The 27,365-nt window shown below is 40.6% G+C and overlaps 1 protein-coding gene across 1 annotated transcript in view; it reads left to right on the forward strand.

Annotated features, from left to right (window-relative positions):
• Positions 1-6,747: 6,747 nt before the first annotated feature.
• Positions 6,748-27,365, forward strand: part of LOC139151436 (uncharacterized) — a 56,352-nt gene continuing 35,734 nt past the window's right edge. The window contains exon 1 of the mRNA XM_070724240.1: positions 6,748-7,788. The gene's annotated coding sequence lies outside the window, so the exon portion shown is untranslated. The remainder of the gene's footprint in view (positions 7,789-27,365) is intronic.

The raw sequence follows: 27,365 nt of genomic DNA on the forward strand, positions 1-27,365 counted from the left end.
TTATTCAATTTTCATGTTGGGCTTTTTCTGCGGGGTGTCCCACTCTGTTTTCTTTTCTTGAACAGGCCTCCTTTTTTTCTACTGAGTTATTTTTTTTTTTTTTTTTTTGTAACCTCTTTTTTTTTTGTAACCTCGCTTTGGTTTTTTTTCCAAGCTGACCTCGTTTTGGTTTCTTTACAGCCTCAACGCCGGAGCGATCTCGGTCGACTTTTCAATTGTGATTCTCTTTCTTTTTTTAGTCAGACCTGATGGTGATTCATTTTGTTTTTTGGTATTAATGTAAGTACTATTTGTGGTTTTGTTTTTAATCATTTCAATATTTTTTGAGTGTGTGCTTGATTTTTTTTCTTTATTTCCCTTGTAATCAGCATTCATTGCACCGTTATTTCAAATACACGTGTATGTGTACGTCAATAAGTATGGGAGTGTGGTATTTCCAAATTTTTGAAAAGTTTATCTTCTCATTACCGTAACGGTTTAAAGAATATTTTACAATTAAGCACTACATGATATTCTGCCTTTTTTGCAATAATACTTTTCTCGTTTATTTTCTTCCGTAATTCCATCGAATTTTATTTCAATCAAGAAAGATGGTTGCACGTCATCTTTATCTGCACAGACACATTCAAATAAATGACTCGTATTTTCAAATGAATGCTATTTTTATGAAAAGGTACATTAATAAAATGCAATGATATGGACGAAAAAACTTTTTTCTTTATTATTCATACATGTTTAAGACTTTTTTTAGAAAGAAAATTTGACAGTTTATTTTTACTCTATGACGATAAATATTTTTGAAACATTTGGCGCGCCGTATAGACAGACAGACAGATAGATAGATAGATAGATAGATAGATAGATATATAGATAGACAGACAGACAGACAGACGAGACAGACAGACCTTCAGATAGATAGATAGATAGATAGATAGATAGATAGATAGATAGATAGATAGATAGATAGATAGAGAGATAGATAGATAAATAGAGAGATAAATAGATAGATAGATAATCATCCACATACTGATAATCATCCACATACTACGCATACATTATTCACATAACAGATATAAATATGTATACATGCATAAGTAGAATATTACGTGTTAACAGCTATATTGAATATTTGATAAGTGTGAGCACGTTTTCCAATCATGGCACCTAGGTATGGGTGTATGTATATACATTGTACATTTGTCTTGTGTGACATAAGCTTTCAATTTTCATTTTTTGTCCATGGTTTTCGAGGTCATTGGACCGTGTAACTCTATGAGGCCCAAAAAATAAATTGTGCAGTTCCGATAACATGGTTTTCAAAAATAGGGTAGGTCGGCAGAACTTTTTTCCAAAACATTTTTATTTTTAAATATGCATTTTCCAGGGGTTCAGGGCGGTCAAACACTGGCCACATTTCTAGAAAAACGTATTATACATATAAAAGGTAAAAAACCATAAAAGACATCCTCGTTCAAGCAAAAATCAAATGCCAAATAACGAACGCGTGATTTTACGGTTTTTTTTCTTTTGTTACTTCCGTGTTTACGTAGCTCTAAAAAGTTTAATGTCGGCAGGTAAAAAATAGGGTAGGTCGGGTTATCGGAACAGCACATTTTTTTGTTCGGCCTGATAATGACGACAAACGAAAGATGTTTGACGGAGATGATTGCCGCGCATGTGTGCACTGACGCTGTGGCAGATCTCTGTGTTGGCGAAGGTGTCAAGCACCGGATGAAATGAGCACCTCGCATTCTTTCCTGAATGGCAGATTTGAATGCTGGCCGGACAGCTGAAGGAATATTAAATTACAATAACATCCTGAATTCTAAGTATTGAATTTTTTAAAAATTGATGTTGACGGGCTAGTGAATTTGCAAGTCGCAGTTCGGGGCTTTTGTGTTTGCTGGGACATGAATGCAAAATAAAGCTAAAATGGAACAATTTCACCGGTTGGTGAGAAAAAAAAATCCACTGCACCTTCAATCAAATGTGCTGCCAAAAAGGAAGGGGGAAATGCGGTTCATGCCAAATGAAATAAGATTGGTGAGACTTTATGAGATCGACAAATTCGATGTGATCTCTTCAATAAATCATAGTCATTGCGGGCTCTCGGTAAGAGCTTGGCAGCATTACAGAATATCCCGTCCGCAATGAGTGAAGATTACACACGTCTAAACAATGTTTACTGCGCCGTTTGGCTCTCGTCACAGGTCAAAAGGCGTCTTTTCCGATCTCCATGGGTGATTGAAAAGATCACACGAAGGTTTTAGTGTAAAGCGGGGATGGCATACATACATACATACATACATACATGTTTACATACATACATACATACATACATACATACATACATACATACATACATACATACATACATACATACATACATACATACATACAGACAGACAGACAGACAGACAGACAGACAGACAGACAGACACAGACAGAGACAGACAGACAGACAGACAGACGGACGGACGGACAGACAGACAGACTGATAAACAGACAGACAGACAGTGACGGAGAGCAGGACAGAAGGATTGACACAACGACAGACAGACCACAGGGGCTCATAAGTGCCTATTTAAGTCAATATTACAGCGTTTTTCTTTCTTTTTCAATGTTACAAATAATCCAGCTGAAGAGCACAACACTTGTGTAGCTGTCTTTTGTGTAGCGTGTATTGGCATGTATAGTGAGTCCTCGTAAATGTGACCTTTAGTTCCGTGACCTCTAGGCCCGGCTCTAGCCATGCCTACTTCCTGCCCTGCCCTCGCTATGGTTACTGTACTAATTTCAACCACAGTCCCTCCACCAAACGGTCGGGAAACGCCATGTATTTCTATTGTCCTGATGCGCGTTGCGCTTCCGTTACACTATTTATTAGCGTAAAGAGATTATAGCGACTTGGTCTAACATTAGCATAAACGATGACACCATTTTTACCTGACATGCAATGAACTAAAGGACAATGCGCGTGCGTACATAGGCTGTGTTTCGTATTTACACGTGCTGGTTGCGTTTGACTGGACTACACTTGCAGTCAACACCAATGTAATCATTACGACCATGATTTCATTTCTCTTGATGACAAGACATCGATTTCAACACCATTTCAGAGGAACAGAGTGAAGAGGTCTACAGTGTTCTGATTGTATAACTTTCAGTTTAAGTTAAAACGAAGTTAAAACGAAGTTCACGTGAAAACGAGTGCAAGGAGCCAGCGATTTTCGAGGACAGTCATAGGACATTGAAACAAAAATGACCTTTCTTTGATGTAAATTTTCCTATTCGTAGCGGCATTCGTAGCGGCATTGTTTTACAGCTACCGCGGGAGACCTGTGTGACACATCAAGCACATGGCTCGATAGGGCTTCATGACACGCCAGAAAAACCGCAATGGGGTTGAATCAAGACAATATTTTTCACGTAAAATTCCCGCCAATGGATACGTTTGATCACAAAAATTGCGTCGTCAGTGTATTTTAAATGGTGTTATACAAGTACAAAATCAAGAAAATCTACGTTAAATACCATGTAGTACGCAAGGCACAGCGATCAAAAAAGATTTCAAAGAATCAAACATCGACTCTGCGAGGGTCGCAAAAACAAAATGGCGTTCGGCCGAGTTTGGGTCATCTGCTTTTCTATCCTTCCCTTATACTTCGACATGCAGTTATTGAATCGCTAAAATAAGTTGAAATTGCTTTCAATCAGATAAATAGGTCCCAATCGAACTTATTTGACCAGTCATCAAAACGAAAAACCATGAATATTTCGACTCTTCACACAACGCGAACACAGATCGTCAGTGGACGCCATTTTCTAAATTGCAGAGCAAAGCATTACACAATAAACTATCAGTTTGCGTCTCATTATAAACCTTTATTCAAAAACTGGGTTCGTCAGTGTAATTTTACGTATACTTTAATCACAAATACAGACATCAGAATGAAACAGACCGTCATAATTTTGCAGTGTAGAGCGAACAAAAATTCATGTTCTCCTGACACATGAAAGACGCAATTCAATGAAAATGACCTACACGCGATAGCGAATACAAACGCCGATTTAGCGCTGAAAATCGATTGGGAATAAAAAGATCACCCACTTTCCTTATCAAGAAATATTGCTTATCGAGAATATACTGACGTTTCAAAATAGCTGTACACTTTACGGCCGATTCAGGCTAGTTTCTTCGTCGAAGACGACACCACCGTACCCACTCTTTGAGGGGACGCTACAGCTGGTGTGACGTCATCAACAGCGAACGCCAGCGCAACGCGCATCCTACCAGCTAATCCCCTCGTTCGCACGTTTTGACAATAGCGTTTCCCGACCGTTTGGTGGAGGGACTGTGTTTCAACACAGCGACGTCTGTACACGTGTCCAGAAGGCATGGCCAGAGGAATTGGCTAGAGGTCACGGAACTAAAGGTCGTATTTACATATGATCACATTCCTCATTGAGGGCGCACTATACATGCCAATACAAGCTACACAAAAGACAGCTACACAAATGTTGTGCTCTTCAGCTTTATTGTAACATTGAAAAAGAAAGAAAAACGCTGTAATATTGACTTAAATAGGCACTTATGAGCCCCTGTGGACAGACACAACGACAGACAGACAAGATATACATGAATCATTGTTAGACAGACAAAGCTAACTGCATAGGGAAAAGTTCGAGTGTCTGACAAAACCCACACTCTGAAATATGATTAAGGTAGTATGCACCTCGAAAGTAAAAGACTAAAACTTTTGCTCAAACTTCCCTTAAAGAATATTTTAATCATTCTCTTTCAGGAAAAAAAACGTTGGTCACCGTGCAAATTTTGGAACAAGAGAAACACAAATTACTTGAGATTTACCGATCTTTGCATTTCAAAATGGCCGCCATCCTTATATTACCTGTACGGAGAAAAAAATAAAATTTTCAATTTTCAAAAAAACTAAGCCGGTGAAAAGTTTTCTTACGCCAAGAGTTTGAAACGAACCCTCACAAGTGGTAAATCAGAAAAGAATTGTAAAAGTTTGAGAGTCCGAATATCTGTCCCCGAGGCGCGTTCCACCTTTAATATGAAGTAATAACAGCCCGCTGCTTTTGTTGCAAAAAGAGTGTTACAGTATCGTCTTATCGATGATACAGGACCTCCTGCAAATCAAATTTGAGAAATCTTACACCTTATGCAAGAACACCCCCCCAACATATAATAGCTACTTCGGTCATTAGCGTGCACAGTAAGTAGTGCTCTACTCGAGAACGTGCCGGTTTTCAATATCCGCTATCTCGAGAAAACGTTTTCCGGTACCTCTCCTTCTCAAAATGATTGAATTAGCTCAAGACCTTTCTTCTGTCACAAAATTTTAAGGTAAGCCGAAATTTTTGACAACAAAGCCTGTTTTGATCGATCGGGAGAACTCTTCCGAAATGCCGGTCTGGTTTTCCAAGCCCGAGTTAGCGCGCCTTTTTAGTTTACCTTGCGGCGTCACCCGCGAAAACATGTCACGTCGGTTTCCGCAATTATAGGCTGCGGTGTTGAGAAACAACTGCGTAATCAGCTTCTATACCATGAATTTTATTCGCAATGCAACGGGGACACAAAACCTTGCAAGAACTAAACTTCTATGCCTCCCTAGAAATTTTTTGTTGCGATTTTGAGCCACAGAGTAAAATCGATTCCTCAATTAGTGCATGCCCGTAGGATATTTTCGTCTGTATGAATCGTCGTCGATTATCGGTTATTGACCTTTGCCTTTTATAGCGGAATAATGAACCTCACCAAATATAACAGTAAACATGTAAAATTTTCAAAGTATGTAAATTAGACTGGTTGAAGTCCATTTGGTTGGGTTTCAGATGAACAAGTCAGAAAATATCCATGAATAGAACATCGATATTCTTGCATAATACGCCCGAGGGACAGATTTCAGAGAATCTTAAATCTCACAGTTCCTTTCTTGTTCGTACCCTATGTGGTATTTTAAAACTTTTAAGATAAAATTCAGTTTTCACATCCTTGTTTTCGTAAAAAGGAAATAAAAAAAAAAATAAATATAAAAATATAAAAAAAAACACTTTCCCCTAGGCGATAACACAGTAAATGTACGTCGGCCATTTTGAAATTTAGGCACTAATAATTTTACCTCAGATGTGATTTACTGAAGATCGTAGTCAGTTTAGTTATGCTGACTTTAATTATTGATTATGAAAGAGAATGGTTGAAAGTTTCCTAAAGAAACAATCGGCGAAAGTTCAATAATTTACGTTTTCAGGATGCGTACCACCTCAGGTCAAGTCCGTACCGCGTATACGGCCACCATCCTTCATGCAAATTTTTTTTCTAACGAAACGCCACACTTTCAATCAATTTGATTTGTCTGAAGCTCACGCTTCGCGAATTGAATAACATACACGTCTATCTTTCGGTAAATGCGGGTCTCCTGTCCCGTTTGTTCTTCTCGTCTTTGGGTGAAAATCAAACACAATTATCGGGCGGCTATAAATTTGTCAACTTTCAGGTCATTTAATTTTAGGATTTTGTCAACTTCGATTTGGATTTCTGTTGCCATATCGCACCGGAGAGCCATTACCGGAGAAGTATTACGTTAACGCCTTATTTTTTGTTGCGATGGCGCCAGAGCAACCCCATTATATGATCTCCGCGTCGTCAATCCAGCAAAATCGTAACGTCGTAAATCAAAGCGAGCGTCCCATCTCCGACACTCACTCGTTTGCGGCACGGCCGCATCGTACTGAGTGTCGGAATCGCCTTTTCTGTGGTAAGGTAAGACCCGGCAATTTCTTCGTAATTTTGGACCGGTAAATCGTAATTTCCCACAGGCAAGGCGAACTCCGTATTAACTCGTGCAATGCATCGGAACTACACTTCTTTCATAGATACTTTCTCACTTAAACCTGTTTTAGGATTGTCCTTGAGTTTCAAATTCGACGTAGACCGGGCACTGCATGCAGCGCCGGGGGAGCTTCGCGATTCAAATATTTCCTTTGTCATGAGAGATATGGAGCTCAATAGATTACACTGTTGTAATTAATGGCTGTCGTTCTCGGGGTCATTCCGGGCAAGTCGTCTGATTATTCGTGAATGATCACCTAGGAGATCGCGAATATAACGGTCATAATTTTTGTCTCCTTCAGCCAGCGAAATGGCCGTCATACTTCTGACTTCTGAAGGCCAGCATTGCGAGGCGCACTACCTGAACGGATACGCTACAAGATACACTGCTCTTTTTGAACTCGGCAGATGATGTCCCGCCATTGTAACATGAGGACAAAATATCCAGTCTATCCGTACAATTTCAAACCTAAACTTTTTTGTTCGGCATCCAGCTTATTTTTGAATCTTGTCAGAGGTAAATAATTCAAAATTGATGAAAACTACCTCCGTAATTACAGTATTTTGGAGTTGTATTCAAGCGCGGAAAAAAGGAGAGAGATTCTGACAACGGGGACGTGAGTGATGGGTGCGCGTCGTCACCAAACGATCAGGAGAAAATAATCGGCAGATTCCCTAGGCGATGTTTCACTCTAGGATTGGCTACCGAGTGGTCATATTTACACTTCCCTAGGGGGTCCTGACAGAAGCTTGCCGTTCCTGCCTATACATATTTAGTATTTCTTTTTCTTGCGCACGTAACGGACGACTTAAATCCGAACAGAAACCGTTTGTGAGGTTTACCTTTACAAAAAAGTGGAATTCTTTCAAAGAAGGACCTGACTGCTTTAAGATAGTACGTTCGTTTTCTCATCGTGAGCACCATCCAACAGGTAGGTTTATGATTCTCGAATTTATCTTATGCTCATGTTCATTCTAGTGACATTTTTCTGTTTTCGACAATATAAGAAAGGTTCTTGCGAAGGATAAACGAATCTGCCACGCTACGCTATTGAACACCAACTTCGTTCAAGTTTACAATGATCAATAGCGACTGAAAAGACGGCGATTGCGAGTCAATATTCACTTTAATTTAGCAATTTTCTCTCCGTCGAGTAACATCTGGGGGACACTTCTTCTCACAAACAGTCTATTAAAGCTGCTCTAAAAGTAAAGACACGAGTATAGAATAGAGCCAAGAGGCTATAGGACACTTTTTACACAGCTGGTCGCAACGCCTCGCAGTGCAGTTGTCGCCTGGCTCACTTGCGAAACGCAATACTGATTACGCGCGCTTCACTTCGAACCAGTTTAGTGCCCAATGATTATGTAAAATATGTCAGAAATGGCGGGAATGTTATGGCGCGATATTAATAAAATATATTACTGATAACAATTGAGTTCATAAAAGGGAGTATTAAGTCTAATATTTGGAAGGTATTCATTTTGAAGAAACTAATATAATTTTAATGTTTCTGCCGTTGCATTGAGATAATTTTCAATAATAAAGATCGAAGGAAAATTGTACAATGAAGTTATGAATGTCTATTTATTGCTTCTTTCGGTCAAATATACTGTTTGCCTTTTTCCAACCTAGATACACGCCAATAAATACAAATTACATTATGTCTGCGCGTCTCATCCTTTGGGGAAAATGTTACATCAAGTTTGTCGTGTACTCCGTTGTGGATAGATAGTGGACATTTAATATCGGGTGTTTTTCGATGTACAGATGCCAGCTGCTTGTAGATTAAACCTAAAAAAAATGTTTACAAAAAACTAAGTAAAGAGACGCATACATAAGCGAGCATCGGCATGACGGGTACGCATATTACTTTGCAGGTGCGACAGAAGATGGCGGACACTTTCGCTCGATGCTGTTTTCCTCAAACGAACTTGCAATAAATGATTTTTTTTCCAAATTTCGACGATTATATTTACGATGTGTCATTTGCAACTTATTTTGAGTATATTTGCTTTATTCGAGTGTTTTATCGATGGGTAGTTTTGTCAGAATTTGATTTCGAAACAGTGTTACATTTGTTTACGAAACTGAGGGGAATATCATCGACAGTCTCTGATGTCAAAGAAAAGGCGAATGTCAGAAGACATCACTCAACGATGATTTCCGTTCTACTCACTTTCGAATTTGCAGACGACCTTAAAGTTCAACAAAACTCTTACTTTTGAGATGCAAAATCACAAGAGAATAAAGCGCGTAAAAGATAAATTGATGTACGATCCAGTGATCACCGAACGACATGCTTCTTGTCCTTTTGATTTATTTCGAGCCCATTTTTGGCGCTCTATCAAACTGTTCTGCAGCTGTATACTTCAAGGGCTTGGGTCGAACAGGAGCATGTGCGAGACGAGTCTCGCAAAACCACTTGCACATCTCGGCGTTGACAGCTAAGTTCTATCTAAAAAAAAGTTCATATTCGGCAAGATGTTTTGAAAGGTGTAGCTTCGAAATGCAAATGAGTGAGGTCACTGTTTGGTTTAGCCAACTACTTCAAATAGCTCCACTTTGTGCGTGAAAGAAGTGACCGAAAGAGTTAAAGCACTGTAACAAACTGGACAAACAGGCATGATTTTGTCTCTGTTTAATTTTGTCTCTGTTTACACCATCTCCTCACTCCCGGGGTCAATGGAGACGAATTTGTGGCAGGAGCGGAATTGGCCGACATTTTCATCGAAAATAAACGGAGCAACTTATTTCGTTGGAATGAAAACTTATGCTAACACGGACTTCGTATAGATACTGCTAATTGCCCGCTGGTAAATAATTCTTTTCTAAACAGGAAAACAAAATCTGAACATGCGCAATTCATGACCAACGCTCTGCGAGACGCGTAATGACGTATCGCGTGACCATTATAAGGAGGCGGGCGAAAGGGGGGGGGGGGGGGCTTTGACTGAAAACATGAGATCTTCTGATTCCGTGGCAGCGTATCGCTGGAACATAATGTATAGCTAACGCAGATGCCCTCGGGAACGATCAACTTATCCGTTATCTTATATTTCCTTGTCATTATCAATAGCCGTGACTGCGTCTCGAGCTGTCACGTTCAAAATCCCGCTAAGATGCTCAATACTTCAACATAGTTCAGCGGGAAATCTCGCGCTGAAGTAATTGGAGCGTGATAAAACGAAGATTTGCGATGGTGAAGACGATCTGGTCCTACTCGACCTCGAGACAAAATAAACATAGCGAACAGATTTAACGTTGAAATCGATGTAGGGGGAAATCAAAAAGACCTACACTGGTTGTGAAGTTATATTGTTGTCACTCACAGACTCATCAGAGTTTTTCACTTTGTGAGCAGTATGGGAAATGCAAACGGGAGACAATATCTAAGGTAACTTGAAAAAAATTACTTGCGTGCACTTAAATTTAAACTTGATGACTTTTTAAGGGGATTTCGTTTCCTCTTGTCACCAACGGAACTAAAAGAGTGTTTACACGGGTGCTTTCAGGTGGCAGTTGCAACGCTCTTTCTCGAAATTCGCAATCTTTATACACTGCCGGGCATTTCAACGCCCTCTGCGCCGGCGCAGTACGGTGATGAAAAGCATTCTTTTTTATGTGCGACAGGCGATTTGTCGAGCCGTAACTTCGCGGCTTTCTGCCAAGCAATTTCACGAAATAGAGATGCGCTTTTCTCAAAGTTAAAGTATTTCCGCTTGCTGCCCGGATGTACGTGCGTAATCCCCCTCTCTCACGCATTCACATCATAGTGGCACGCGTTGTGAAAAATGGAAATTTTATAATAACTTCTTATCAGAAATTTACACGGATTAATATTATTTGGGGGCTTTGAAACGCGTCAGCGACAGCTACAGCTAGTTGAATATGCATTGTGATGTCATCTCGGTTTAATTGTATTTTCGCAATTGTGTGAAAAAATGCAATGAGTCACTCAAAGGCAAGAAGCAATTCCTTCAACCGGATTTAACATAACAAGCTTTACGGGAGAGAGAAAAAAATACCGCGTTAAATTTAGGAGCCGTTCTCGCTGTCATTGAAAAAAATAGTGCATTAAAAGAAACTGTTTAATCCGGTATTTATTTGAGTGAAACGAGCCCTGCGTAACGAGCCCACTTCTACGACATAAACACACTGGCGACGGAGCCTGCAAATAAGTAATTATTGCTCAATGCTGTATGGAGGTTTAATGAACCATCCACGAAACGGTCCGTAGGCGATCACATTTGACGGGCGGGAGGGAAGGAGGTTTAAATTGGACTCATCGACTGTAAGTTGGAAGGATAGTCGTCCTTCGATCAGTGTAAGCCGAAAATGAACTTTTAATATCGTTTATGACTATCGACCAACGGTGTAACCTGTATTGTCGCGATATAATTGGATGAGTCACTCTCGCGTACTTTTATTATCCCGGGTAAAAATCACCGCCGGTCTTTTTTTGTATTCTCTTGTCTGATATCCCAATGACGTAGCAGTCAAATATCAACTTGTAGTTTGTACTGTAAACTCACGGGGTTTCGAGAAGAATTTGGATTCAGAACTTCATGCCTCTGATCGCATTTTCAGGGCGCACGCGTACCTTATGGAGAGAGAGAGAGAGAGAGAGAGAGAGGGAGAGAGAGAGAGGAGAGAGAGAGAGAGAGGAGAGAGAGAGAGAGAGAGAGAGAGAGAGAGAGAGAGAGAGAGAGAGAGAGAGAGAGAGAGAGAGAGAGAGACTGCGAGACTGAGACAGACAGAGAGGGACAGACTGAAACTCTCAAGGAGAGAGAGAGACACCAAGAGATAGCGACAAAGAGATACAGAAACAGGCAGACAGACTGACTGGAAAACAGACAGGTAGGTAGGCAGGCAGGCAGACGGATAAGGAGTCAGGGAGGCAGTCCGGGAGGCAGACATAGAGCGAGATATCTGTATTGAAAATAGAGCATGCTATGTTAGAATTGAATTACACACACTATCTGTCTCTGAGCTCAAGAAGACTTAAAATCTTTGCAGCGTAAATTTCTAAGAAGATGGATAACGTTAGAAGTGAAGGTGATGAGTATGTTTTCGATTAAACCGCTGTAATAAAAATAAGTCAAAGTCAACTGTGCAACGGCACTGCTTTTGGAAAATGGAGGACAGGAAATGTTTGATCCAAATACATCAGATCGAAGATGGAGACAAAAAATTTCGTCATCATATTCCACATTTAGAAAAGAAATTCGATTTGTTCCCAAGGTTAACGTTTAGTCGTGATCTTTAAGTGTACTGAGGCAATATCATATCACCACTTGTCAGGCTTTGTTTAAACAAGAGTAGTTCTTCATTTTGCATGCCGCGTCTCGTCTCCTCGGTATCTCCTGATCTGCATGCCTGTGACGGCGTCTACGTGTCTCCCGCCTAGTTCTTCCATTTCTTTACATATGTTGGCTTACATGACGCTGGATCGCCAGGGATCCGATGGTTCTGATCACGCAGGGCGAGATAGCTATACTAGGTGAACGAAATGGAACCATGCTATGTTGTACAAGACCTAGATAACGTATTCTACATGTTGATAAAATCGCCTTCCTGCATAAATGAGTGCTTGATCAAAAATCGACCGGTGTGACATCCTTAAAATAACATCAGCTTGTAAGTTTGTATAAATTGACAACGTTGGCTTAAATTTGCAGAGCTGTGCCTATTGCTGTCGACCGACGCACGTGAATAATTCACACCTCGATTGTGTCCAGTAATTATTATGCAAAAGTCATTTCAAAGAGGCGTCAAATAATATCAGAGAAAGTGTGAAGCAATTCTTTTGCGTAAATTTTTCCCCGCCTTAACAAGTGGTGGAGTTCGTCTAAATATTAATTATACACGAGTGGGTTAATAAAATATGATTTGTAACACCTGCCAGTGCAGAGTATACTGTAACCATAAACATGCAAAAAACAACCACACAAACCGAATGGATTCTTTGGGGGAATATAGTGGAGGGGCAAAGGAGATTTGTGGAGCAGCCATAGGCCTCGGACGAATTCGAAATCGCGAACTTCGCGCCACTCTCAAAGCTTACGACACATGTGGGGGTCCATTTTAATTACGAGCTTGTGCAGTGTGCACGGTTAGATGAACCGCTACTTCCCGAACGCCAGTGGGGTAGCTATCCGATTTTAAACATCATTCGACGAAAGCAATCCGTAAAGAAATGGAAGATAGTAATATCCTATTCAAGCTATCATTTTTATGTTCTGTTTACTGATGAAACCGATAGCATTTTATAACGTTTAATAAAAACATATGTTGTATTAGCCTCCTGGTTGCCAAGGTTTTATGGAGGAATACGTTCGATTTTGATATGTTATTCCTATAATGACCGAAATCAGCCTGTACAATAAATACATCAAGCTGGCTGGCTTCAAGCCAAGCAAGCGAAATAATGATGTCCTGCGAGATTTGAACAGTGTGGGCAGGACCAATAAGAGCAGACCTACCGCGCATAAAAAGGACTTAGTCGAAGCGTCGATAAAGGAAATACAAATAAATGAACAGCACTTAACTTTCCTCAATGAAACTTTCAACCCCCTCTGTTATATACCAAATCAAGAATAAAAATCAGGGGTCACCGTGCAAAGTTTGGAACTAGAGAAACATTCACCGAACATTTTCCGATATTTGAAATTCAAAATGGCCGCCATCCCTGTGTTAACTCTAGATCTGTAGGGAAAATAACATTCGATTTTCGAAAAACTGAGACGATGAATTGGTTTCTTGTTTTTCCCAAGAACTTTAAAATGAGTTCCAAAAAAGGTAGACCAGAAAGGTATTGAAAAAAAATTGAGAGTCCGATTGTCTGTCCCAGAGACGCATTGTACTTTAAATATAAATTGGAATTTTGGTCATCATTGTGTGAGCCTGTGCAACGAGGAAACGAGAGGGTTGGCTGGGAGGGGGGGGGGGACGTTGTCTCTCCCAAAAGAATTTGTTACTCACAGAAAAACCCGGCATGCCAATCATGTGTTGAAACTATCGTTACCGTGTTTGCTTACCCCTCCTGGAATCCTAGCGTATCGACTTGCTCCGACTCAAAAGAGGTGCTGGTTTTAGACTTAGGCCTGCCTGAAATTTTCCGCACTATAGCTGCAACTTTTGATAGCATTTTTATTGTCTTTGTTCTGTAGAACAAACACCCATGTTCGTATTCTCCTCCCTAAAAGTATGTTAAAAACAAAACCAACATCGCCGGAACAGTGCTGTTTGTACAATATGCACTGATATTCTTGACAAGTATATACTAGTCAGGGCCTGGACTAAAATTCAATTGTCATCGATGACATCTGGCATTACACGTACAGGCAGAATTGATATGTTGAACACTCGGCCTTTGAGCACGGTTCAGGGAATGAGAGGAGCTATATTTTACGGGCAAGGCAGATATACTTGAAAGTACATCCATGTCAAAAATTGAAGCCCATGGTGCTGTAACACAAGACCTTGTGTTTTGCTTTTCTAGTTGACTTGAGCGTTACCGGTCAGAAAATGGGCGCCAAAGTAAGCCATCTTGACAGATACCAGCGCCCTTTTACAGGTTCATTTCTTATTATGCAACAATAACTTTACTAATCAAACGAGCAAATGTTACACCTATGAAGTTCTGCCCAACTTGCGTAGGAGACACAAACCAATTGCGTGGGTGGATTAGCAAATATTGAAACTGTCGAGACGCCGTGTATCAAATCGTGAACGTGCCTTTAACGGCTTCGACGCGTCTTTAAACCGGTTATTTTCGAAAGGCGAGGCAAAACAAACACACAGGAATCATTTCAGAGTGATTTTCTTTATCCCTGGCTGTGCTTTTCCATCTCCAGCTGATTTTACACTAGACAGACGACACTCCTAATTTTGGTGACTGACACGAACTCCAGAATTTTCTAGTCAAATCATTAAAATTTTGAATCAAGCGTTTTTTCCGAACAATATCACTTTAGATCCCTTAAAACCTAATTGGGCCGATGTCTCCAAACCGTGTGGTGGGTGATCGATTGAAAGTCGACCAAAAAAGCAAATTGAGCATTCTTACAGAAAAGGTCAGATTTTCCTTTGAATTCAGTTCCCGCCCGTTTAATTGATTCACGTTCCATGCTCGTTCGTGCGTGCATTTGTTATCCGCGCAAAAGATACTTTAACCTCTATCAAGTTATCCAACGAACAAACAAACAGGTCCGCAAATCAATTATTCACCGCATGACCCTTTTCACGAGCCTGGTAATGACTTCACAAAGTTCTAGGTAATACTGCGCCTTACGCGGAGTTATCGCTTTAGAGTCAGGCTCATTTCATCAAAGCCGTCAAATAGCTAGGGCAAATGTAAAATGGGGGTATCCAGATAATAAGTGGACCCCTGCTCAGAGCATCATTAATTTTTGTCTTCGCATTTCTAGGATGGATATTCTCAAATGACGCTCATTTTACACTCATAAACAAAAAAATCTTACTGACTGAAAGAAACTTTAAAGACCTGTCCACACATTTTCAGGTCCCTTACCCGCAAGTAGCAAAAATGCAGTGAAGCGTATGTCTTTTTGCTCGTTGTGGGTTGTTTAATAACGGTATCAAAATAAATTTTCCTATCCCAGTCCTATCGAAAATATTGAAATATTGGGTCTCTTGTCGTTATAGAGCTTGTATTCAAAGTTTACAAATTTGACAAGAGAGCTTCTGGAAGATTTGAAAATTGAATCTAGTTTTAGAAAACCATGTCGGTACACAAGGAATGCACACAAACCATAAGCAAAATGCAAACTCCATTGTAGTAATTGTATCCAATCTATAATTCCACGAAGAAAACTATATTGAAAGAATACTCAGTCGCGAACACTGAAAAAACACCAAAAGTTCATGGGGACAGCTACAGATGATGAACGCCATCCATTCAAAACATAAAACACATATGCGATAGTTTCGGACTGTTTACAGCGTTTTAAATAAAATGCCGGAGTCAGCGTTGCCGAAATAAGCTTCAGTTTATTTGTCAAATCAGCGCACGTTTGTCATTTCGGAACATTCTGCTCTGATAGTAATTCCGGTTATTGCTGATATTTTTAACGTTTTGATGTTCATATTAGGCTCGTCTTTATCCTGATGCAATTCCACGCTGTTTACGACTGTCAATTTTTACTTCCCATTTGTGATGTTCAAACTGATATGTAATTTTCGCGGAATAAATGTTTTCCCGCGCTAACTCTTTGCTCTAATTTGTTTTTGTACTTTGCCAAGTTTCTTTGGTCGTTCAGCGTTCTGAATTCGGCGATTTTCGTCAACGCTCATTAAACTCTTTTAGTTTTCAGGATGAGCAAGCGACCAGTCGACAGTACAGCGTGGTAGCAACGATCTTCGCACAGAAATCTCAACTGCATGCACGACAAGATTGTCGCGATTTCTCGATAAGCGGGAACGAGACGGTTTCTGACAGGCACCACACGTGTCTGATCTGTGCTTTCACACAGTGATGCAGCTTTCGAATGTCTCACCTATTGCGTTATCTCGTCGTTATCTCTTTGTATATTCTATCAACGAAACGTTGTACGCGACGAGTTTGACACAGCCCCGTACAGTGGCTGGAAACTTTAGGCAATCGTATACAACATGATATTGAACCAATTTATGGGTACATCAACCTGTGTATCAGCTTCTATGGCGACGACAGAGTGAGATCGCTTGAGAGTAAGAAGGTTCTATGAAGAAATGTACGATACGAGCAAACAAAGTTCAAACATTAAAGCGAGGGGACGCGGAGCTGAGCCCGAAGGTTGTGTGGGACCCACACGAACATGTACACACTATATCGAAGATACGTTAGCGATTGATGAAAGTTGAAACATATTTGTCATAATGTACATCATAAAATTTAGTTGTTGAAGCTATAAAGACGTGATATATCTAGATATCGTGCATGAAATACATTGTTTGTAAACAATAGCGTCGCACATGCGCAGATCCGACGACCCCTCCCTTTAAGGAAGAGGGGCAACTTGTAAGATGCTGTCAAGCATACACTGTACTTTCAGTCCGCTAAAAGACAAGAGCAATTAACCTTAAAAAGATAAAAGTGCTGAAAGATGAAACGAACCTTATTTACATAAGTTTTAATACCAATATGGGAATAGCCGCCATGTTTGCAAACACGCAACTTTCTACTGAGACGAGGCAGACGATCTATAGCGTCGATGAGCTATATCTTGTAGAATAAACATACCGATGCAAACTTTACATCGATATCCCGACATCTGCGACTATACATGACAAAGGCGGGAAGAAAAATGAGAGTAATGAATAATTACCTTGCGGCCATTACCGGAACATTTGTGGTCAAGCGAGCGACATCTATCTGTATTTTTTACTTTTAAAATCTAAGATGGCCGTCGGCGACAGTCAGAGTTAGCAGTATGACATTTGAAATAGCCTTAAAAGACGGAAAAGGTTGTCAACTTAAAGCTTAACCTTTCTGACATTTATTGTATAGATATACTGCAATATGATCAGCGGAAAACACATGAAATTTTAATACTTTTGAATGTATGTAGCAGCGATGTTAATAAGCACGCAAAAATTGCAACAAATGCAGAATCTGAAAGGCATACTGTGGACCAAAATCTTGAATTATATAGGTATGACACCGCAATACACGTGACGAATCTTTCACTTGGCCTGTGTAGATCAGCCGGATCGTGAATACAAAAAATAAAACGTTTTAATTCAGATACGTGTGCGTCATTAAGGACGACAATGCAGTATGGCACCTTTAAACCGTGCAAATTATATCATGTGGAGATGACTTAAGCGGGAAAATTGCGCGCGCTTTCACATTTCCACAGACTGAACACTATCGACAACTTGCCAGGCTTTGGACCTCACGTCCCGGAAAAACCTTCTCCAGGAGCGAGAGGAGACACTTGCTGTTCAGGTTGGCTAAGTAACGACTGGATTGATTTACCAGCATAGGGTTGAGCTGAGGGAGTTTTCTTTACTTTTCCCAACGGTCCAATTTCACGTCGCATGATCTGTGGCTTGGCCAATAATTTACATTTCTTACCAAGCAGAAAACATTAAGATGAATCACTAAAAGTCTATTTCGGTTCACCTGTCTCGCGTATTTCTTTTTTTTTCAAGTTCTTGCCCTCTCTTCACGGAAGGCATCGTTTATGCATTTTTCATTAAGAGCTGGTTCGTTTTATTTACAATAATTGCAGGAGTTCTTTTACCTACATGTACCGGGATAGGATAATTTCTTTTCCTGTTTATTGAAGGGGACAAGTTCAGTACTTTGGCAGGTATTTTTATCACGGAAAATTTAAGAGCTCTAAAATCAACCGTGAACTGAAATGTATGAGATATAAGTAGTGCCAAATACAACCTCGTTGTACTGCACAACGATAGTAGCAATTTTGTAGAGAAGCTGACATCTCATTGGTCTAGACTTTGGGTAAATACCAGAGTCTGGTCAAAGGTCATTTGCCATGCCAACCATACTTCCTCCATTACTACTGTGTCAGCATGCTCAAGACAACTTGGTTGAATTTTTGATAATGCTATCCAAGGAAAGAGCGACTCTGTGCCTTTAATGTTTGAAACTGGTTTGAAAGTAACAGTCTTATAAGCTTTCTGTATATGTGGTTCCAAAACCCCAAGCCCGTTGTGTATTTAATTCAACTTCTTTTGCTCTGTTGTGTTTTGGCAAAAGATCGATTCTAATAAGTTGATGAAATATAACTTTCTCTAAACTGAAACGTTTAACGATGTGGTTAGTATTTGCCGAAGCTTTACATTTTATTTGGTTGGTTTAGGAACGCGCTGCGTTGCAAAAAGCTTACGGGCATGTTCCGGATAACTTGAAGTTAATCGCCCGGGACTTCGAAATCGTCCATCAGTTTCGACTTACTGCACAGCAGAGAGAATGCCGACTTTGCAGAGGGCCTGGGATTTACCACAGAGTTGTATGAGAAACACGGTCCCCGTGTGCGTTGTTAACGTCTTAACTGCCAAAAACGTTGTTTTTGTCTCTGTCAAGATGACCAGTCGTGCACTATCCAAGGACGATTAAGACGGTTCTCAAAGTATGTTGACCGTAGAAACGCCCGCAGATATGCAGCCGGATTAGTCAAGCTACAATATGTACAACTGATGTAGCCTCAATGATGTTGACCACTGCAACTTGACTGGACATATCCTATACAACATCCCGGGCCATTTACTGACAAAATCGCCTTCCTGCAAATCGATTGCGATTCGGCGACCGATAATGAAACGAAATTTGGGCCAGTCACCGTGGTTAACGAGCCGGAGAAGCAAAGTTCTGCGCCAGAAATGACGTTAGATTGAGAATCCCGTTCGGTCTTGTATCTGCCACTGTCCTAAAACCCCCGCAAACACATCGATAACGACAAAGGTCGATCTCCAAGAGAAAACGAAAATGGATATAAACTAGGTTATTTTATGGAGCACCTGAGCTTGCCAGCGCATGACTTGGTCTTCTGCGCATTTCACAGGAAAGAGTACAGTTGGTCTGGCATTGCGCAAGCGCAATGGATGTAATTCTGTTTGAAGAACAGGGCCATAATGAAGGAAGTCCCTCCTGTTTAGGGAGGGATAGAGTCAAAAAATACCTTGTGATTAAATCCAGATTCAGTAAGTTAGATGTAGCGGGTAACTCGAATATTAAAACGTAGTAAAGTACAGTACTTTTTCGGTTTTTTATAATAAGCCAATATTGGTCACTTTTCCTGTTCAGGTTGTATTTTTACGCAAATGTACATCTACAGCGTACGCTCGGATCATAAATACTACCAGACTGAGCGACCATAGCTGTCAGCAGATGCGATCAGTGGCGCCTGTCATCAATAGAGAGACTGGTACTGGAGCCATCTCTTCACCTATCATAATTTTTACGTACCTTTCACACTGGTACACATTCCTTGGAAAGTCAAAATTACTCCATATGTCGGAACACTGGTGATAACCATCGGCAAAGTGCAGTCACTTTTCTTCATCGCATCGATCGTCGACAACTCTAGTATTACCCCTCCCCAGCGCGGTTACTACCTTGCGACATATATATATATATATATATATATATATATTATATATATATATATATATATATATATATATATATATATATATATATATATATATATATATATATGAAAGTTTGACCAACAGTTTAAGTCTTACACGTTCGAGACGCGTGTTACCTTAAAGGGACGTGTGCAGCTGGGAAATTAAACGAACAGGGACTCGGAGAATACTATACGGTAAACTACCACCAAAAAACGCTCCAGAAACTCTAATTTGCCCATAAATTGGAAGGTTGAGAACCAAAATAACTGAGCAGCGAAATGAGCCCAGTCTTTTATATGTATTTGTACATGTATTTACGGTTTGAGGTGTAACATAGCAACAGAACTATATCAAACAGAACAGCAAAAGGATTATCTGCTAAAGCAGACATTGAAAAGTACTTGGCACCCACTGGTGATCATAATAGAGGTTTGTCGGACACCGACAGTGGGGATTGCAGTATGCTGACTCTGCAGTGGACAACTTTTTGAGTTTCGTCAGTTGCGTGCTGCCCTCTCAGTGTGGATTTCTGTGGCTATGTCCATGCAGCTGTTGTACTACAAGAGGCGTGAGTTTTGAAGCTGAAGTGGGCCTGGAAACACCGGGAACCATGTGGTTTTATAAAGACTGGAGCCCCCGGAGGCACGGGCTGAAATATACTGGACGTTGCATGCTGCACTGGAACAGTGCAACGGAGAGAGGTAGTCCTGTTGTCTTTCTCCGTATTTATTCTCAGTCAAAGTGCATATGACGGCTTGGTATTGCAACTTTGAACGTAACTGAAGGTAGTTAAAGCGAAACTATGAGATCTATATGTAATATAAACGTTGGTGATTAAATGAAAGAAGTAAAACAAACGTTGTTTAGTCTAGTACATCAATAGAACTTTTCAACTTATGAAAATTACTTTCTTGAGGCTGTTACGTATGGGCGAAGTCTGCGATTGTTTTTCGTCGACAAGGTAAATTCATAGCACCTTTAAATGTGACTTTGCACTTAAGTGAGTAATAAAAGACTCAGGCAGTATGGCGGATTTCCATGGGTAAATCACATTTGGTTACAGGAGCCAAAAGTGAAGTTTAAGTTACATAAAGGAATTCATAAAAGAAAAGCCTAAAAGATTCATTACATGCAGAGTTTTGCTGTACAGAGCTTCCTGCCATGAAAAACGATCACATTTGCAATGAACGTATTTTACTAGAGCACCAGCTCAAATCCTTGCTTAACCACAATGCATTTCAATATCCCGTAGTTTGACCCCTCAGCACAACACAAAAGCTAATTGCAGCAGCGACTTTAAGGTGTTATGCGCCTCGAAACTGAACGATTTAAACTTTTTCTCATTATTTCCTCAATGGAATTTTCGACTGTTCCATACTCTTACCAACTTAGCAAAACAAGAATAAAAACCAGGGGTCACGATGCAAAATTTGGTTCTAGAAAAACAAATTACCTAACATTATCATTTAGTTGACAGATATTTGAAATTCAAAATGACCGCCTCCCTGTGTTAACAGCATGGTTGAGAATTGAATTTTCGATATTCAAAAAACTAAGACACTGAAATCTTTTGTTACTCAAAGATCTCTAAGATGAGCTCCCACAAGCGGTAGACAAGAAAAGTATTTTTAAAATTTCAGAGTCGGAATATCTGTCCTCGGGGTGTAAGCTATCTTTACGAACGCTGAAGGAGCGCTGTTGGAAAACACTAATGAATTAAGCAGCTGTCTTTCCTTGTTGTGATTTTAAGCCCGAGTATATCCGTCACGTATTTCTTTTGTACAAAGTCGAAAATCTCCTCGATTGAAGTCTTCGAGGAGTCGAGTCAAGTCGCTTGTCGTGTATGCGATCACGATTGGTTGCTTCGTGTACACAATAACGAGGCTCTGCGTGGGCACTCTCGCGTCGATGAACCCGCGTACGAACGCTTGCGTTGACTGGGTACTAATGTAAGGACGCGACAACGCAGCGAGCCCTGCATAAAAATATCGAGTCCCGCTCTTGACCCAAGGGCAACACAAAGCGCCCTTGAGCAATGAAAATACACTCAAGGATTTTTACCCGGCGCGTTAAGCACAATCACAACTTTTGTCAAAACAAGCCAAATCCTCGAACGCTCACATTCCGATGACGTCACGATCGATTCGAAACACAAAACACTGTAACCAAAAACAGTAGTCGGTCGAGTATTACAGGCATTTGGTCTTGATTACGTCATCCGATCAAATAAAAACATGGCAAAGGATGACAATCAAGTTTACCCAAAGAAAAGTGGCCGTGGTTCAGTAGGCGTGATGACGTCATCCCTGACGCACACTTTCACGACCAATCACGTTGATTCATGATAATACACGATCCAAGTGAGCTTTGATCGCTATCGCTGTGAAAAGTAAAGGAAAGATGGGGGGGAAGTAAACTGCGCGTTTTGCTGCCGGAGCTTTTCCCTTTTTATAGGAAGACTGCCAAGTACCAACTGTAAAAGAGATTGCGGCACTCTTATATAGGTATATATCTTTCCGCCATGTGTATGTAAACAGCGCACGCGTTTGAGAGACCGTTGCGGCACACAAGCGGATCGTTAATGCACCATTTCCTCCCGCTCGCTTTAGCTTCGAACCAACAGAGAGCCAGAGAATGCAATTATAACTTCACACTAATCTGAGAAAACATACCTTGTATTGTTATATGGCTATACAATTATTCCCATCCCAGGGGGAAATAGGAGGAAGATTACAGGATTCATTAAAACCCGTTTATTAAAGAAATAATAAGCGTACAGTATAATAAAAACGCGTAAATATGACACGCTGGGAATGAACGCAGTCGGGCGGTATAATCGAATTGAACGCCTGTCTGATGTGGACTTTTTTCTTTTACTCCTGGCCTTTTTTTGTGGTCGTTAAACATTAGGATGTCCCGACGGACGTCCCGATAACAAAGTCAGAAATACCGGATTTGCGTTGTCAACATGATTTTGAATCGTAGACGCCGCGACCTCTTCCCTTACGGAGTACGTTGTATTTTTTTTTTGCTCGATGTATTTTTACATCAGTGGATTTTAAGAGGGAAAAAGTAATCGGGGTGATCGTTCGCAAGATAATTTGGAGGTACGTACGCGCCGATATGCTTTAAATAGAAAACGGCGGGTTGCCTTTTTTGGGTGGGGTAGCTTCAAACGTACGTTTGTTTCGAATATAGGCAAGTGCCAACCGAGAAAAAAAAATAGTTGGGCCTAATGAAACGTTCCGTCCGGGGGTATTTCGAATCTGAAAAAAGCAATAATAAGTGATATAGTGTACGCTGATGTCTAGTACAAGCGAAATCCATTCCTTTCAATCAAGCAGGAAAAAAAGGATCGGGAATCATCATGCAAATTTTTGAATTAGTTAACCAAACATTCAGTTCAATATTATATGTGTTGCAAATTTGTATTTCAGCTGTTCACCGCGCGTGAACGATCAGCGGAGAGAACACTGTCTATTGTTCGTCGGTATTAAAACTCGATGCGATACTGCTACAAACCAAGTATATAGCTAGGTCTTGAGAACATCCTTCGCATAAAAGAAGAAAACGAATTCGAATAACACGATGCATCGTTAGCGTGGCATGTCAAATGCCGGGTAAAAGATCATTTCTATGGCTCTAACATGTTCCAAAACCCCTTTCTATGTTCCATGAGATCTTTGCGTCAGCTATGGCAAAGTTAAATTTCCATTCATTTGAGATGCATAATTGTCAAGAACGTTTTCTCCACGCATAAAATGATGCAGTCCAGGAGTAAGAAGTTTCAAAATGGCCAGGTCGTGGAAATACACTAATATAGCTTGACATTTCAGTAATATCTGATGGCAAATAAACGTTGTTGGATATCACATTTCCAGTCATCAAACGTTTCGCCGTAAGGCAACTGACAACATGTTACCTATTTTTTTCTGCGCATGGTGCACTTTTGTTTTTAATTTAGAAATTCCCCGCTAAGTGGTGTCGGAAAACGTTAATACAGTTATGTTTCTCCTTTTTATGGCCAGATTTGATTCGCATTTTTCTTTTGTCACAGCTCAAAAGATGTCTTTAATTCTCGCAGTTTAAAATACATTGTCACTGAGTCGGTTTTCCTTTTACAAGCAAGCTGTAATTGATTCTGGAAATGCAAAAAAAGTGACAACCGTTTTTGTGGCTTGACAGGCTTTGCATATACATGTACGTACTAAGCAAGACTGTGATTCATAGATTCTCAAGCCAGATTTAAAGCCGGCCGCCTTATCAGCAGCACACCACGGTGAGGCAGCTTCTATCCACGGAAAAAATTTCGGTAAATGGGAAAAAAAACCATATAATCATTGGTCGCATTGAATGCCCTTGTTGCTCGCAAGCACTTGTCAGAGCCTACTAAAGTTTTGAACTCTCGTATTTTCCCCTTTTCCCAACACGCCTTCGTCATTTCACCTCTCTGCTCTGTAATCTGTTACTTTCTATATGAATTAGGCGGGAGAATCCCAAGAGTTTTGCCCGCCAATTCTCAGAGGGGACACCCGGAATTACCGCCTGCAATCTCCGGCAATTCGCGCGCTGCAGTTCGTATGCAGAGCTCAGAGCACTAGTACTTCCCCAATGTTGACATCCGAAAACGAATCTGCATACTCAAATGGACGAAGTCGCAGCTGCACTTCCCCGCCGACAGCAGGGAAAGTCAATATTTTTATCATGGATACTCAATCCTCGGTCGATTATTTGGCATGTCAATTTCAGATTATACCCAGGATACTGACGCCGCAGTGGACTTAGCTTGTGGCGAGAGGGACCAGGTTTCTTAACGCTGATTGCGTTCCCGCGACCGTACTCCCGAGAAACCTCCTATTAATAGCCCATATCAATTCTGCTGAAACTCGCTTCGTGCGTCAAATTTGGCGTTAATAAGGTCCCGTATTTCAAACTGATTACGCTATTATGTTTGAATAAAGATATTTATGTCAACATTTAAACGTATGGCGTTGTGAAAGTTGCATGCATTATTCTCATTTCCTCACGCCGCACTCTCATTTTTTGCGGATACACATAAGTCATCTCTTACATTAATCATTTTTTGTGTGTCACCTGTACCTTCCCTTGCTTTTACCATAATCGTCATACTACGCTCTCATTCGTACTTAAATCGCAGAGTGTTCTTGTGGCGAGAGAGAGAGAGAGAGAGAGAGAGAGAGAGAGAGAGAGAGAGAGAGAGAGAGAGAGAGAGAGAGAGAGAGAGAGAGAGAGAGAGAGAGAGAGAGAGAGAGAGAGAGACAGAGACAGACAGACAGACAGAGACAGACAGACAAAGACACACAGAGAGAAAGACAGACACACTGACAAACCGATAGGCAGGCAGACCGATAGCAGATGCAGAAAAAGTCTGAAACAGAGACTGACACAGAGATAAAGACAGACCGTGTCAAAGAGAAACAGAGAGAGGGAGACACACTGCGAGAGAGAAACACGGAATCAAATGATTGCCTCCAAATATTTTAAAGAGTTCTCAGAGGAACCGGCTGGGCAAAATAAAATAACGGAGCAGTTACGGTTGAGATGTTCACCGACCGATACCGAATCCTTGGTATTACTTAACCGTCGTCCCTCGAGGTCACAAATGAATCGCATTTCATTGAAAGGTATAAGTGTTCATTATAAACCTATTGGGCCGCCTTCAATATCGTCTCATGAAGTGCTTCTCCAGCTCCTTTTAAGTTTGTCGTCATAGCAACCGATCGACGCGTTTCTCTCATATCCACTTGTCCAATTAACTCTTGGACTAATTTTGGAAAGAAAAAAAAAATACATTGAGGCTTTACAGTTCGTCTCTTCGTCTCAATGACTAAAATAATCGAATAAATCAGGTCTCACATTTCTCACAAGGGCTTATAAAGAATCACTCTAGTATTACAAGGCTATTCAAAAATGTCGGAGTTGACAAAAGTCAAGATGACGACCTTTTGTAGTAATCGATAAAAATATGAAACAAATATGGTACAAACAGAAACTCGACAGAATCAAGTCATTACTGGAAGGGTTTCCTCGAGGGGGGACGTTTGCTGTGTAGAAAATCTAGTTGAAGTATTCCAAGATGAGCTCACTGTAAGCAGTACAGAAAAAAATTAAACGTTAATGTTAGATGTTTTGCCTTGAAGAAGTCCCAGTCGTTTGTTCCCCTTTACTTTAATACTTCTAAAGTTACACATTGCTTTTGGTCTACATTTTGACCTGCGCTGATGTACAGTTCAAAAGGTCATTCATGGTATACATAATCAGTAATAATGCATAATGGGTCCTTTTTCTTTTTGAAAGTATGAAGATTGTAAAGTCGCTGCTCAGTCTCTGAAAACACAGAACTGCATCATCTGGGATGAGTAGAATAGATGAAAAATATCACATGCGCCAAGCACAGTATCGCCAGTTCGGTGTAGAAACACAAATGCAGCTTATCATTGACATGTCCCTTGGTTCAAAGCGAGAGAGTCGGTTTTGTAAAGAAAAATATTGAAAAAAGAACAATTTCACCTTTGCGTATGCTGTTTTGCTTCTCGCTGGCTCATCGCTCGACTGCTTAACAGAGTTAACAAAAAATAACTTTTGCATAAAAATTAATTAGTTTACAATCAACACTCTGAGTCAGTACTTTGGCTGAACATTGAACAAAGGGTCACGTACTTTTTACAAAACGTCGGTGATGACCTTTCTGTCGGATTTTGTCAAGTGACGTCACCTGTCGGGTCAATGACCCCTGTCCTTCTGGCGCATCTGTTGACACGTTAAGGCGCTTCGGAGCGATTTCCGTGAGTCCGTACCAGGAAGTCGTACAAAGACGCACTTTATTATCGCTCAACTTTCCTACCTGTTTTGAAGTACACTTGTACCTATGCCATAGACATTAATTTGACAAGTGACCCTGTCCGCCTGTTTGCGTCCGGAAGTTGATTTCCACACTGCGGACCTTCACCATATATCGACCAATATTCACCGAAAATTCCAATTTTGTGCTCCGGAAACGGATGCACTTATGACTGTGTGTGCGTGAGCACCGATCTATGAAAACGCTCCGATATACGTACACGGAGGCGTTGTATAGTCGTTTTACTATAGAACCACGGGAAAGAAAAGTTCGACGAGAAAACCAGAGCGATACATACATTCATTCGCGTCAGTTTACGCGGTTCGTCTTAAAATTGCAATTTCATTTTTACCCGTCTTTCCAAGTTATAATTTGAAAGCAGCTTCGGGTAAACGTTTCTCCGCATTTCCTTAAACCGACGCACATCTCTGAGTAAAAGGGGCACAATGGCAAATTTGAGCTTATCAATCAATGCACCGGAAAGGTAACGCGATTGGTCGACTTGTTAATTCGAAATTTCAACTGATACACTGTGGTTC

This window comes from Ptychodera flava, chromosome 15 (genome assembly GCF_041260155.1).
Source record: "Ptychodera flava strain L36383 chromosome 15, AS_Pfla_20210202, whole genome shotgun sequence".
Classification (NCBI taxonomy): Eukaryota; Metazoa; Hemichordata; class Enteropneusta; family Ptychoderidae; genus Ptychodera; species Ptychodera flava.